Here is a 13,886-nt window from a genome sequence, read left to right as displayed (position 1 = left end):
GTATAGAAGTGAGCACCAGAAGAATAATAACAGCCACTGTTGAAGCGGTTCTCCAAGAGGTGTTAAAATATTCACATTTTAATGTTGCCTTTCAACTGTACATTTCCGTAATTGAACCCAACAAAAAACAAGGTAACAATTGCACCCAAAAGCTCAGCTCAGGTTTGAGTCATCCAAGAAAACTACTATAGCTAAAATTTCAAACCAAAATTTTCAGTTTCTGATTATATTTTTAGCACAGTGAATCACAATTTTAAAATGAAGCATAAAACTAAAAAGCTACTGACCTGGCTCATGAAAACCAGAATTGTTTTTTTTTTTTTTTTTTTTTTTTTCTTTTTTAATAATTCAATTGTTACATAAGTGGGAAAGGAGAGATACAAATCTTGGTTCTCCTCATAGAAGAGACCAAGTAACGCCCACTAAGCTACAAAGCCTCTTGGCAGAAAATCCGAATATGCTAAATCCTATTTAGTTCCTAAATAGTTAAACAACTTTCTCCCGCAATCCAATTCTCCTTCTTAGGAGACCTACATTTAAATCCCACTACCCCAACTCCTGCGACTAGTCTCACAGTTTTGGGACTAAGGCTGTGTTTGTTTCGCGTAAAACGTTTTTTTCGAAAAATATATATTTTGGAAATGCTATTTTCGGAAAAGGAAATGTATTAGTAGGTGTGTTTGGCTGTCTCGGAAATGATTATTTAGGAAATTCTTGTGTGTTGGTTCGGTCAACATTTTACGGAAAATGCTTTTTATTTTACGGAAAATCAATTTTAGTGTTTTTTAGCAGTTTTATTTATTTATTTATCAAACTGCATATTTGGTTTTCAAACTTTAAATTTTATTTCAAAAATTGTTTTTATATTTTAAAATGTTTCACAAGTTTCTATACTTTTAAAAGTGTTCAAAAAGGCATTCTATAGCTATAGGAAAATAGTAACATAACAAACAAAATATATACTACAATATAGGCTTCATGTTATTGAAGTGGTTTCATTTTCTTTATGTCTATTTTTACTTTGTCAAAATTTTCATATATTTTATAAATAAATAAATAAAACATTTTCCATCTATTAGACGGTGGTAAGGACTTTTTAAAAATATTTTAAAGTATAAAAATGTTTCATTTGAAATAAAACTAAAAGGTTGGGATCCAAACATGTAATTTTATATAGCATCATTGCTAGTGGTGTAGGGTAGAGAGTTAACAACTTCAAAATCACTGCCACCATTTTCTTAATCACATGAAACATAATTTATATTGTTCTTTACATCATTTTCTGTATCAAATAGATAAAGGGGAACGAATCTTATCTAAAACGGATTTTTATCTTTAAAAAATAAAAAATTAGTCCACTTTGGTCCATTTCAGTCACTTTGGTCTCTTTTGATCCCTTTGGATTCACTTTGGTCTATTTTAGTCTAATTCGGTCCACTTCCTTCGTCTGGATCCACTTCAATCAGTTTTAGTCCACTTAAGTTTATTCGGTCTACTTTGATCCATATTGATCGGTCCAAAGAAAAGTGATTTACAAGTGAATAAATAAAGTCTTGATCTAATGGAATGGACGATTGTAGGTTTAATTCATCATAAATATATAGTAGCATGAGATTTGTAAAATTAGATTTTTGTTATTTAAATATTAAAAAATACACATGCATAGTCTGTGTGTTTATCTAATAGGGGAGAAGAAAATGAATACCATAATTAAGTTTTTTTTTTTTTTTTGCCGAAGAAATACCATAATATTGATACGGAAAAAGCAGCAATTTTCGCTCTTGCTAATTCATATTCCTAGCTCAATAAGATACAATGCTACTGCTTAACACAAGGATATTCTGAACTAGCTTCACTGTAAACAACATATATTTCCAACAGAATACATGTAGAGTGCAATTATAGCAGAGCAGAAAACTAGAACACGAAAGCAACAATTAAACTAAAACAATACAATGCAAACAAACCACCCAAGAAAATATCACAACACAGAGTACCATCACCAAACAAACAATTATTTACATCACTACACATGGGCATCAGAGAATATGTTTGATGAATTTGTGTAAATATAACTAGATACCCTTCCTCAGTGTGTGGATAGGAGAAATTTTCGGATCGGACTGAGAAAGGGAAAAGGAATACTCACTGTGCGTGGAGAGGTGGTGGAGCTCGGTGTGTGGATCGGAACTTGGAGGTTGGAGCTCGTCGGAGTGGGGATCGGAGCTTGGAGGTCGTCGGTCTGGACCGGAGCTTGGAGCTTGGAGCTTGGAGCTTGGAGCGGAGGTCTGGACCGGAAAAGCTTGGAGCGGATCGGAGCGGAGGTCTGGACCGGATCGGAGGTCTGAACGTGCTGCTGAGCTTGGAGCTTGGAGCTTGGAGCTTGGAGCTTGGGTCTGGACCGGATCGAAGAGTGAGTGTGAGAGAGCTTGGAGAGTGATGTTGCTGTGTGAGAGAGAGCTGTTATGTGAGAGAACTTGGAGAGTGGAGAGAAAATTTTCCGGAAATTGGTTTAAGGTAAAATAGAGGGTGAAATGTATTTCCACCAGCAGGGGGCTCTTTTTCGGTCAAAGGGGAAATGGGTTTCCGTTGACCCAATTTTCCTAAGCAGCCAAACACATCAATTTTATGGAAATTGATTTCCGGAAGTGGTTTGAAGTTGAAACAAACACAGCCTAAGGTTTTGTTTTTATTGTCATCATATCTCTTAAAAACCTCACCCAACATATTACCCTAACCGCTTTTCAACCCATATACATTCGCTATAATTCGATGCACAACATTCTTCTCATTTCACAACCCTATTCTTCCTTAACCTTTCCCCCCAAAAAATTCCAAAACCCTTTTTTTCATTTTTCTTTCCCAAAACAGATTAATAACAACTTGATGCAATCCAAATTTTTTTTTTTAAAAAAAAATTGGCAATTAAATACAACACCTACAGTACCAAAATGAAACTAAAACCTAAGTTCATTTACGAGTGAAAATTAAATAACCATTAATTCATTAAATTTGTAAAATCTAAGAGAGAAAATTCATCATTCATGTAGCTTTTACTCAAACAGGTCTTCAACTCCAAATCCAAAAATATATATAGATGAAATTTAATAAAAATACGAATACATACGCAAATATATATATATATATATATACATAGAGATTGAGAGAGAAGGAGATGTGAAAGGATATCGTTGGAGAAATTGGTGAATTGTCCGGTGATTAGATCTGAGCTCTGGCGGGGATTTTAGAGAAGGGTTTGGGTACTTTTGCATAAGAGTGTAGTGAAAACTGTGAGAGAGAATAAAGAGAAAAAATTTAACAAATCAAAGAGTGCATATTAAGTTCGCTAAATAAATAAATAAAAATTGGTAGCACGGGTCGGGTCGGATTGGGTTTGGGTCTGACCCGCACTCGACCCGATTCAATTGGTGAACGGAAAATGGACCCGTGGCCGACCAAACATTCGAGTTGAGCTCAACGGCACGGGTCATCGGTTGAGCGGGTTGGATCTGTCGGGTGTTTTTGGGTCTCAAACATTTTTTTTTTTTTTTTTTGGGTTGCTATCGAGGTCATTAGAGAAGAAGGGTTATCTATACTACTGTGGGGGGAGAAAAACCCAGCCCAGCTTATTCGGCCCAAGGCCCTAAAAGAGGAACATTCTTCATCCGAGGAGATGAAGCCTTCAGTCGGAAGCCCACGCCAATGGGGGATGCCTGGAGACGAACACGTAACTTTCTCAATAGTTGTTTTGAAGAATGGGTTAGTGGAAGAGATTTTTTATTGTAAGCAAGTTTTAGTGCAAGTTAGACATGTATTTTTACAAAATATTTGACAAGTGTAAGGAGGGAGAGGNATTTTCTGCAGTGGATTGGTTAACGTATCGTACAACAGATTTCTACAGTGAAAAAGTCACAGGTATGCGTTCAGTCTTGTTTTTTTTTTTTTTTTTTTTTTTTACAACGTTATCTAAATTAGATTTTTAAAATGCATTATTTTACCTCCTAAATGCTACGTCTAAACAATTTTACAAAATCACAGAGGTATAGTATGGTTCAAATTTGAAACTAACACTAAAAACATTTTGCCACTGAATAACCACCATTGAACAACTGACTTTGGATTTGTTGTAAAAATATTGTAGACACATATCATTTCTCTTTACATTTATATCCCCTTTGAACTTTCTAATAGTTGTTTGAAGAAATGGGTTAGTGGAAGAGTGTTTTATTTTTGTAGCAAGTTTTAGTGCAAGTTAGACATGTATTTTTACAAAAATATCCTTTAGTTTTGTCTCTACTTAAACCTAGGGGTGTAGGGGTAATTTGGAACAAAAAAAAAAAATCCAGTCCAAACAGGTGCAGCCCCTTAAAATAGTAGTTGTAGGGTCAGTTTTTGCGGCCCAAGCCCAAGGAGGTATGGATTTGGAACCCTCTGAGCCCAAAAAATAAATTTGTAGAGAGTGGGCGAAAGGGCTAGGCAAATAATGAAAATGACAGTATTAAACAGCAACACCAATGAGAGAAGTTGAATTAATGTGCTCTCGGACTAATATGAGTACTCTGTCCGAAGAGAAGTTGTTCATTGATAATCAAGGGTTACAATTGCTGGAGCTACAACCATCTAAGGTACCCTTTCTCTCTCCTGTTTTTCGATCCCCTTCCATCAGAGGTACCCTTCCCTTATATAGCATTACCTTCTTACATCTCCTCCGTCCACTTGTTCATCATCCAGGCATCCACTCGAGTACATGTCCCATCATCCCACCTTTAGCCTTATGTGAGTGGCGGTAGCTGAGAAAGCACCGTTCAGGTGTCCTGTCCACATAAATGCGGCCAGAAAGGTAGGTACAGGGCATTAAATGTGGTGGTTGAAGTACGCCTCCTTGATATTCCCCTGTTGCTGTTATCTTCATGTGTGTTCGAGGTTCCTCTCCCTCCTTACACTTGTCAAATAGATCACTTGAACCTCCCATACTCGCGTTTGATCAAACCTCTTCGGATCCGAGACTCATGACTGCTCGGACGTATGAGCATCTCCTCGGATGGTAATGTAAAATAAATCATTTTAAAAAATCCTAAATTTTAGATAACTTAAAAAAAAAAAAAAAGAAAAAAAAAAAAAGAAAAGAAAAGAAGGAACCAACAAACAAACAGTTTCTTCCATCTCCTAATCCCTCTTCTCCACGTAACGTAACATTCCCACCATTGAAAATAAAAATAACACTTGCCTTCATCAAAAATAAATAAATAAATAAATAACACTTGCCTCAACTCCACGTTCAGATCCTATCAAAAAAGCAAAAGAAAAAAAGACCACTTTCATTCGGATAACAACTTCTAAAAAAACTGAAGCAGTTATAAAAATCCATGTTGTCATTTTAATTTTTAACCCAAGGGGTGAAGGTCTTGCCACTGTTTGACATCAAATATGATGACTACCCAGTAATCACATATAGTGGATGGCACTTTAACAATAACATTTTCTCTTTCAGTGTTTGTGCCTTCATGTGTAGGTGAATCTCATTCATAGACAAGATCATGGTGGCCCCTCATATCAAAGGTCAGAATTTTTATTTGTCTATTTATTTATTTTTCAATCTATTTTTTGTTAAATTATGTTTCTCTTTTTGATCTTACGTTTACTAACACAACAAATTCTTATCCTCCCAAACACTTTTTTTTGACAAACTTATCCTTTGAACCTTAAAGGCTACAATTCTAATGAAAACTTTTCACTTTATCATACTTGCCTGAGAGCCATGTTTAGAGGCTATTCTATTTTTGTTTTGTAGAAGTTAATTGTTTTCATTCATAATTATTGAAAGTTACTATATTTTTCAAATACAAAAATTAAAATGGCAAGATGGATTAATTTTTTTTTTTTTTAAATACTTGATTTTACCCTAATTGTTTTATCTCTCTCAGGTTCATGTACATACAAATTTTTTGGATTGCATTGAGGAGTCATTGGAATGGAATATTAGATAAGTTTGGGTGAGAGACTTTACAAGAATTATTATATGTATTAAACCTCACATAAAGTGGTTGTTATCTATTAAAGTGTTGTAAAAAAATTTCTTTTGTAATAGAAACTATATTTCTTTTGTATACAATTAACGTGTATCTCTTGTCATAAAATTTTCAATTTAAGCTTTTATTTGCTTATGTTATGGATGTGTAGTAAATGACTAAATTTTAGGATTAAAAAAGCTACATTTTAGGATTAGAAAAAAAATGATAACTATCATACATAAAATTTGAAAAAAAGAACAACATCAACAACACCAAAAATGTAAAAAAATAATAATAATAATAATAAAAAAAAAATAAAAATAAAGGGAGAGAGGAAAACTTGAGATGTTTAATGTGGGATAGATAGTGGGATTTTTTTAAGAGAGATTCTACATCTACAACATTTTTACAACAAATCATATATGGCTAGTTGTTATTGGTTCAAATTTGAATCTAACGCTAAGATTACTTTTTTGCCCCAACAATAACAACCAGTAACAACTTGCCACTTAGGATTTGTTGTAAAAATGTTGTAGACATATCATTTTTTTTTTTAAATAGTACATGGATAGAACATGGGATTTTTTCAAACGTGTACATTTTCTTTTTTTGATAAACTTTTAAACAAGGATAGGGTCACACCAATTCCCCACCTTAAATTTTTTAAATTTCCCTAAAATTTAGCATTTTCTTTTCTTTCAAAATCAGATATGTTAGTGCCTAAATATAAGGATATGGATGGAGAAATTATAGTAGTAGTTTTATAGTAGGAGTCTTTTTTTCCCAAAATATGGAAGGATTTAAAAACTCTTCTATATTTTGGGTGGCTAATTTAGAACATTTCTTATAATTTACGATTACTATATTTTCCAATCACACAAAAAAAAGAAAAAAACTAGGGGTGTGATGAGTATCATGTGTGGAGAAATAATTTTTCATCAAATAATTTTTTTTCTTATTTCTCCACACATGATACTCATCACACCCCAAGGTTTTTTTTTTTGTTTTTTTTTTTGTTTTTTTTTTTTGGGAAAATGTAGTAATCCCAAATTATAAAAAATGCTTTTTTTTTTTTTTTTTTTTTTTTTTTTTTCATTGTTAAAATTTATGAATTTGGTTATCTACTTATATTTGGTTGGATTGATATCGATTTAGATGTTTGGGTTAAATTTGATTTCATTCTCATCCTCACACATGTTCACCAAAAATTTACTTTTAACTTATAAAAACCCACACCGGTTCAGTATGTAACCATTCTATCTGCCTTCTTATATATTGTTTCTTCTCTTCAAATTTTCCCTTTATCTGTAATGCTCTTTTTCCTTTGCAAAAAGAAACCCAGCGACGCTTGAAGAGAAAGAACAGAAGCCTGCCGCCACCGATCAGCCAGCGAAACCACTACCGGTAAAACTGATTTCTTTCATTTTCCCCTTTTAGTTGTAGTACTTTGGATTTTATTTCTTAATCTTCTTCTCCTTCTGAGTGAAAATTTGTTTGTGTAATTTAGTTCGCTCAATTTCTTTTTCCTTCCCCCCTCGATGTTCACACAGTCACGCTACCGTATTGCATTGTTAAAAAAAAAGTAAAAACCCAATATTGCAAAACATTTGCCGTGTTTTTATTTCCTTCCACTAATTTGATAGAGATATAATTTTACCATTGTATGTTTTGATTTAGACAATTTTCCAAATTATACCATGTTTGCTATCGTGATATAAAAACTTTCCCTTGCCTTTAAGAGGTGCCAAATCAAACAAATGTTAGACATGTTGTGTTGCAGGAATTGTTCAATGTGCCAATAAGTTGTGTATTTCTGTTTTAATTCTTTTTATATATAATGACAATCGATAATATCTTAGACATTGAAATTTTGTGCACACCATGCGTTTGACAAAATGATTTACTTACTCTTGCATTAGTTTATATCCACTCCATGGTTTGTGCCTCTTGGTTTTAGTTGCCATTGGTCATTGCATTTTTTTCCTAATGTGCATTTAGGCATTCTATGTCAACAACATAAGTGGCAATTTAGTACATTATACACTAGAACTTTCCATCATCAAAACCCAAGTTCCACATTTGGATTTTGAATTTCCCTATACTAGAACAATTTGAAACAACAACTCCAGGTGTTTTTTAGTTTTCGATGGTTTGTTTTTCACTTAAAGCTATCTTTATACTTTTATTTCTTTAATTTCAATTATACAAACTGCATATATATTTCTTAACAATGCACAATTTTTAATTATACATATTTGAACTTTTCATTATAATGTCTCTATCATGTCATAGTAACAGTACTATGTAGTTGTTGTGGGGTAGAAACAAGAACAAATCTACCTAAAAGGTCTCTTGTTTGCCAGATTTCCAATTCCAAAAGAAAACACCATTGCTTTTACTTCCCATGTGCCACACCACCTAAAGCAATTTACAATATTCTGCTCATCAATTTGTCTCTATATATATGCCTTTTAAATGAAGCAAGTTCAACAATTGTTAGTTTTGTCTGTAAATATAAGTTCTATTTCAAGGTTTTTTTTTTAATTGGTAGGACGTTGAGAAATATAAGTTCTTTATGAATGGTCAATCAGATTTCTCATCATTATATAATTCTTTTCAGAAGGCAAAATTTAGGAGGAAAATTTGTGCTATCTTTTTAAAATCCAGCAAGAATTGGCTTTTGAGATTAATTTATGATTAGCTTAGTGTTATTTTACCAAAGAAACATAGTTGACTATAATCTGTATAAACAATTAATGAAATAGAATTAAAAAAATAAGTTCTGTAGCTACATTCAAAACTCTAGATGCTGAACAATTATTGAATTCTGATGTAAGGGGGTGTATTCTACTGCATTTAGAGTCAGTGATTCAGTGTTATTCTATTTTAGTTTTGCTTGAATTATTTGAACAATTACCTCAAAAAAAAAAAAAAAAAATCTTTAGTTTTGCCTCTTCCTCATTTAAAAATTATATAAAAAAAAATCTTACGTTGTAGACTTGGAGTTGATAATGGAAGGAAACTCATTTCCAACTCTCTCTCTCTCTCTCTCTCTCTCTCTCTGTGATTCCTTAATATTCAGCATCTAGACTCAGTATTTAGTTTGGCCTTTCTTCTTTCTTCTTCTTCTTCTTCTTCTTCTTCTTCTTTACTCCTTTGTCCCTTCTATTTATGAATCTCTAAGCCTACGATAATATTTAGATTAGATTACATTTTACTTAAGGATAATGAGGAGGGGAAAGCTTCTGTTGCAGTGCTTTTTGCAACATTTGGCCAGGATCCTGTTCGCTTACTAAAGTTAATCTTATCAGAATTTCTGGTAAGTTTGGCAAGCTAAATAAAGGGAAAACAGAGATGTTCAATAATAGTTTCTATGCCCAAATTGGCTTTGGAAGTCTTGCTGATGCCTTAGAAGACTTCAAGGAGTCACCACGAAAGAAAACTTTTACAAATCCTTGTTTCTTTAAAAGAGTATGAATCCCCCATGTCACTTCCCACCTTCTTTATCCCACACTTGAGCATGTGAATCTGTTTCCAACTACTAAAGCTTAGAATGACCTGTTTTCAATGCTATCTTCCAGATCTTGCACATTTGTTTGCTGCCTCCTAAAGATTGTAATCTCTGTAGTTCTGTACCTCTATAATGCACCTGAGCATGTGAATCAGTTTCTAAATATTAAAGATTGCAATGCCAGTACCTCTTTTCTCTGAGAAACTAAACATTTTGGTACTACAGATAGACAGACATACATTGATCCATGTTGCATAAAAGTTATATATAAATAGTCAATATAAAGCCATTAATCAAGTCATTTACTACTTTGCTACTAATACAGGTATTGCACTATTTGTCTGATGTAGATAGTTTTGTTTATGAAATCTATATTTGTTCATTATTCTGTTTACTTGCTAAATAAAAGAAAAAAAGAGAAAACAAAATAATGACTCTTTTGTTTTTAGACTATTTTCATTTTAAAAAATTTTAAAAAGTATATTTAACTTAGTTGAGTTGTTATACAAAATAAAAGAAATATTTCTTTTAAACAGTTAGAACATATTGTTTATTGCGATTGTTATACTCTTTTTCCAATAATTCATTGTGAGAAGGTAAAATTTTTCTTTTAAACGGTTGGAACATATGATTTATTGTGTAGGGACTGTGGCATTATTATTAACCCAATGGATGTTTTTTTTATAGAGGTGTTGAGATAGATACTTTGACAGGTACAATGTCTTTCACTCCAATATTAATCGCTTATAATATTTTGTATCTATAAAAATTCTTCTCTTGGCTTTAACTCAAACTTTTCTCATAAAAAATACTACTTTTGTTAGTGGGAAAGAAAGGAAAAACAGCTACCGTACATCATTTGTAAAGGAAAAACCAAACAGCCCGGCAACCCAATCTGTTCTGTGTTAGACAACACCTTTAAGATAAAATACCCGACTGTTTTGTTCTTATTAAAAAATCTGAATCTAAATTCCCAAATCTTTGAAAGTTCACATAAATTTATGATCTAATTCACTCATTTTTATTGTGTCCATGCTTTAATTTAAAAGATATTGCATTAAACAACGTCGTTGGGTTATTTTGACATTTTAAAATGTGCAAGAGTGGTGGAGAAAGTAGAGGTAGAGGTGGAGATGAAGGAGTATAAGTATGAGGAATTAGTTAAAGCCCTTGAAAACTTTGGAAACAGGTATTATATCTTTCTTTTCTTTTTGTTTGTTTATCTAATTCTTTGACTGGATTGAAAAGAATAAGATTCCTATAGGTGTATAAAATTTGTTAACCCTGACAAACTTTAGTAGTTTTGGAAATCCTTTAACATTTTTGGCAATTATAAATAAACAGTTAAGTTCTTTCTCAATGTAACATTTTAATCTATTTAGATTTTTATCATTTTGGGTGTGTTATTGATGGTTGATATACGAGCCGATTTATTTGGTTTATTATCTGCTCATCCTGTAACTCCCTTGATATCCTTGCTCTAGGAAGTACAAAACAACACAAGAAAGCTTGGCGAGCTAAAACTTTTAGAGTTGCTTCCTTTCCAATCGAGTTTAAAATCTTAACAATTCATGCTAGGTTTGTTAATTCTGCTTCCAACAATCTCCCTCTATGTTCTTGATTTTTGGTTCTTCATTTTGTGAATTTTAATTATTTTTATTTTGCTTCGTTCTTCTCTCTTCAAATATTATGATTATTTGCTAGTGATATTTCTGCTTTATAGTATTTTTAAAATAAGGCTGCTTTTGAATCAATTTGTATCTATGCTAATGGTGTATATATTGAGAATTTTAATAATAACGGCCTTGAAGATTTTGATAAAATCATGAATCTTAACTTTTGTTGAGGGCTGCAAAAGTAGGAAATGAAAATTCTGGAATTCTGCTTTTGTCTGCGTAGTTTTGCAAGGTAGGAAGCTTATGATGGGGGAGCTTTAGTTGTAGAGCAGAGAGAAGAATGAAGCAGTCCAAGAGAGACTCTTTGTGATATAGTGTAGAGTCAACAACAATATGCTTGCACCTGTTTTCTCATATTTAATATGATAACTTAAATAAGAGTCTTATGAAGAAGGTTATTTTTATTGATAAAATATAGTTAGTGAAGCTGCCTGAGCAATTTAATAAGATTTTGTTGTTGATTTACAAAACTTTTTGAATATTATGATCATTGTTATTAGTGCATGTCATATATTTTTACTTTATGTTAGTGTTTCTTTTAAATGTGATATGTAATCTTTTGATTTGAAATTTTACCTTTTTTGTTGTGAAGGCAATAACCAGTGATAGAACATCATATTATTCTTCATCTACTCAAATTGTAAATCACAACAAAAAAAAGTATGTAAGCTTCTACCTAGAAATAACGTTGTAAATTGATTCAAATGAGCAATAATTTGCTTTGTTGGAAAATTAAGAAATACATGACAAGGTCTCTCTCTCTCTCTCTCTCTCTCTATATATATATATATAGAGAGAGAGAGAGAGAGAGAGAGAGACACACACACACACACACACACACCTACCTTGGTTGACCAGCTCAAATCCTAATGAAATTTGTAAATTCCTTTTTGTGTGAGTTATTCCTTAAAATTCAAAGCAAAACGGTTCATTTAAGTTAACTAAATTTCTCTTAACCTAACAAAAAATGAATTTAATTTGATTAAAAAAAATATATTTAGCATTTTTAAGAACTTTCCCATGCATCGCATGGGTTAGCATATAGTCTAATAAAAGCAGAAGTCTTTAAGGAGGTGTTGCCATGTTAGGAAAAAAAAGCCACTCAAAATGCTACCATGTTTACAATTTATTCTTTAAAATATCGTACGGTGCATTTGGAGAGGCTCACTTCCATCAAATGTGTATCTATAAAAACATCAAGCCGCCTATCAAAAAAAAATTAATAATAAATGCAAACCTTAAAACACAAACTCCATATTTCCCGATCGAAAGTTCACACTCACTCTAACTTCCTCCTCTTCGCTGCAACTCCATAGACACACAGATCAGAATATCGTGTTCCAGATCAACAAGCATACGAAAAAAGAAAATCCAAAAGGAAGCGAAAAAAAAAAAAAAAAAAAAAAAAAAAAAACCCTAAAAGCCAAACCATATTTCCCGATCAAAACTCACTCAAACTTGCGATTCTTCGCTGCACCTCCATATACACACAGATCGAAAAAGAGAAGCGATGAAAGAGAGAGAGAGGCGACGAGGAAACGGGGAAAGAAGTAGAGAAAGAGAGATAGAAAACACGATTACTGTCAGATTTTCCGCCGCCATTCGTTCCCTCGCCAGACTCAGAACACCGAAACCGCAGGCACACATAGGAATTGAGATTGAGGAAGAGAAATCTAAGTGCCATTAACTCCGTTCAAGCCATTTACCTGCCATCATCAGATCGCCAAAACTGCCACCGGTTATTTTTTTCCCCTTTCTTATATCTGGGTATTTAATATGACTTAGTTTTTGGGTATTTTGGTTGGATAGGTATAGATTTAGATATTTGCTTTGATGTTTTGGGATTTTCTGTTACGGTTTGTAGATTTCAGATTTTGATGTTGTTTGTTTGGTTCTTTCCTTCTTGCCCTAACTCACTTTTTCTCTCTTGCTTTCCTTCTCTGTTTCTTTCCCAAGAAAGTTGTGATTATATATGCTTTGTTATTTTTCTTTAAAGAGTATAACTCAAGGGATTATTCAGTTTGCGTAATTAGAAACAATGAGGTTTTTGATTGGTTGTTGAGAAAATGGAGGATTAAGTGGGCGAATGATGAGGGAAATTAGAATTTGTTTTTGGTTCAATTGGGGACTGATTGAATGAGCAAAGTTTGAGTTTTTGGTTTTGTTAGAAACTAAACAGTAAAAAATGTGTGAAAGGTTATTAATTTGATGCTTCATTTGTTGCTGGAATTGTACTAGAAAAGAAATAAATGTGAACAATATTAAGGCTTTTACTATTGTTCTTATTTTAAATTTTATGCTTGGTATTTGGTGCGACCTTTTTTTTTTTTTAAATTCAAATACTTATCTTAGGAATGCTAATTTACAATCAAATGCTTAAATTACCTGCTTAGGAATGCTAAAAAAAAACCCGCTTAAATTACAATCAAATGCTTGCTGAACATTGAATTTACATTTTAAATCAGTTTAGTCTTGGTCCTATGAGCATTCGACATTACAAGCTTTTTTTTTTTTTTTTTTGCTTCTCACCAAATTCTGCACATGAATGTTTTTTTTTTTTTTAATTCAAATACTTATTTAGGAATGTTTTCATCAAAAAAAAAAAAAAAGGAATGCTAATCTTAGCAATGAAAGAAAGTTTACATTTTTTTTTTCACACATATAAAAATTATAATCTTCTCTGTTGCC

At 32.4% G+C, this 13,886-nt stretch overlaps 1 long non-coding RNA gene across 2 annotated transcripts; it reads left to right on the top strand.

The window, feature by feature from the left end:
* Window positions 1–7,091: 7,091 nt before the first annotated feature.
* Window positions 7,092–13,695, top strand: LOC136064651 (uncharacterized). Of its 2 annotated transcripts, XR_010626248.1 has the most exons (4): window positions 7,092–7,415; window positions 10,166–10,235; window positions 10,625–10,711; window positions 11,007–13,695. It is a non-coding gene; the product is annotated as an uncharacterized LOC136064651 (long non-coding RNA). The 2 variants fall into 2 exon arrangements; XR_010626247.1 differs by lacking the exon at window positions 10,166–10,235.
* The last annotated feature ends 191 nt before the right edge of the window (window positions 13,696–13,886 follow it).

The sequence above is a fragment of the Quercus suber genome, unplaced genomic scaffold, assembly GCF_002906115.3.
Source record: "Quercus suber isolate HL8 unplaced genomic scaffold, Cork oak 2.0 scaffold_726, whole genome shotgun sequence".
Taxonomy (NCBI): Eukaryota; Viridiplantae; Streptophyta; class Magnoliopsida; order Fagales; family Fagaceae; genus Quercus; species Quercus suber.
The sequence above is the reverse complement of the archived record's forward strand: the minus strand, read 5'-3'. Positions and strand labels throughout refer to the sequence as shown.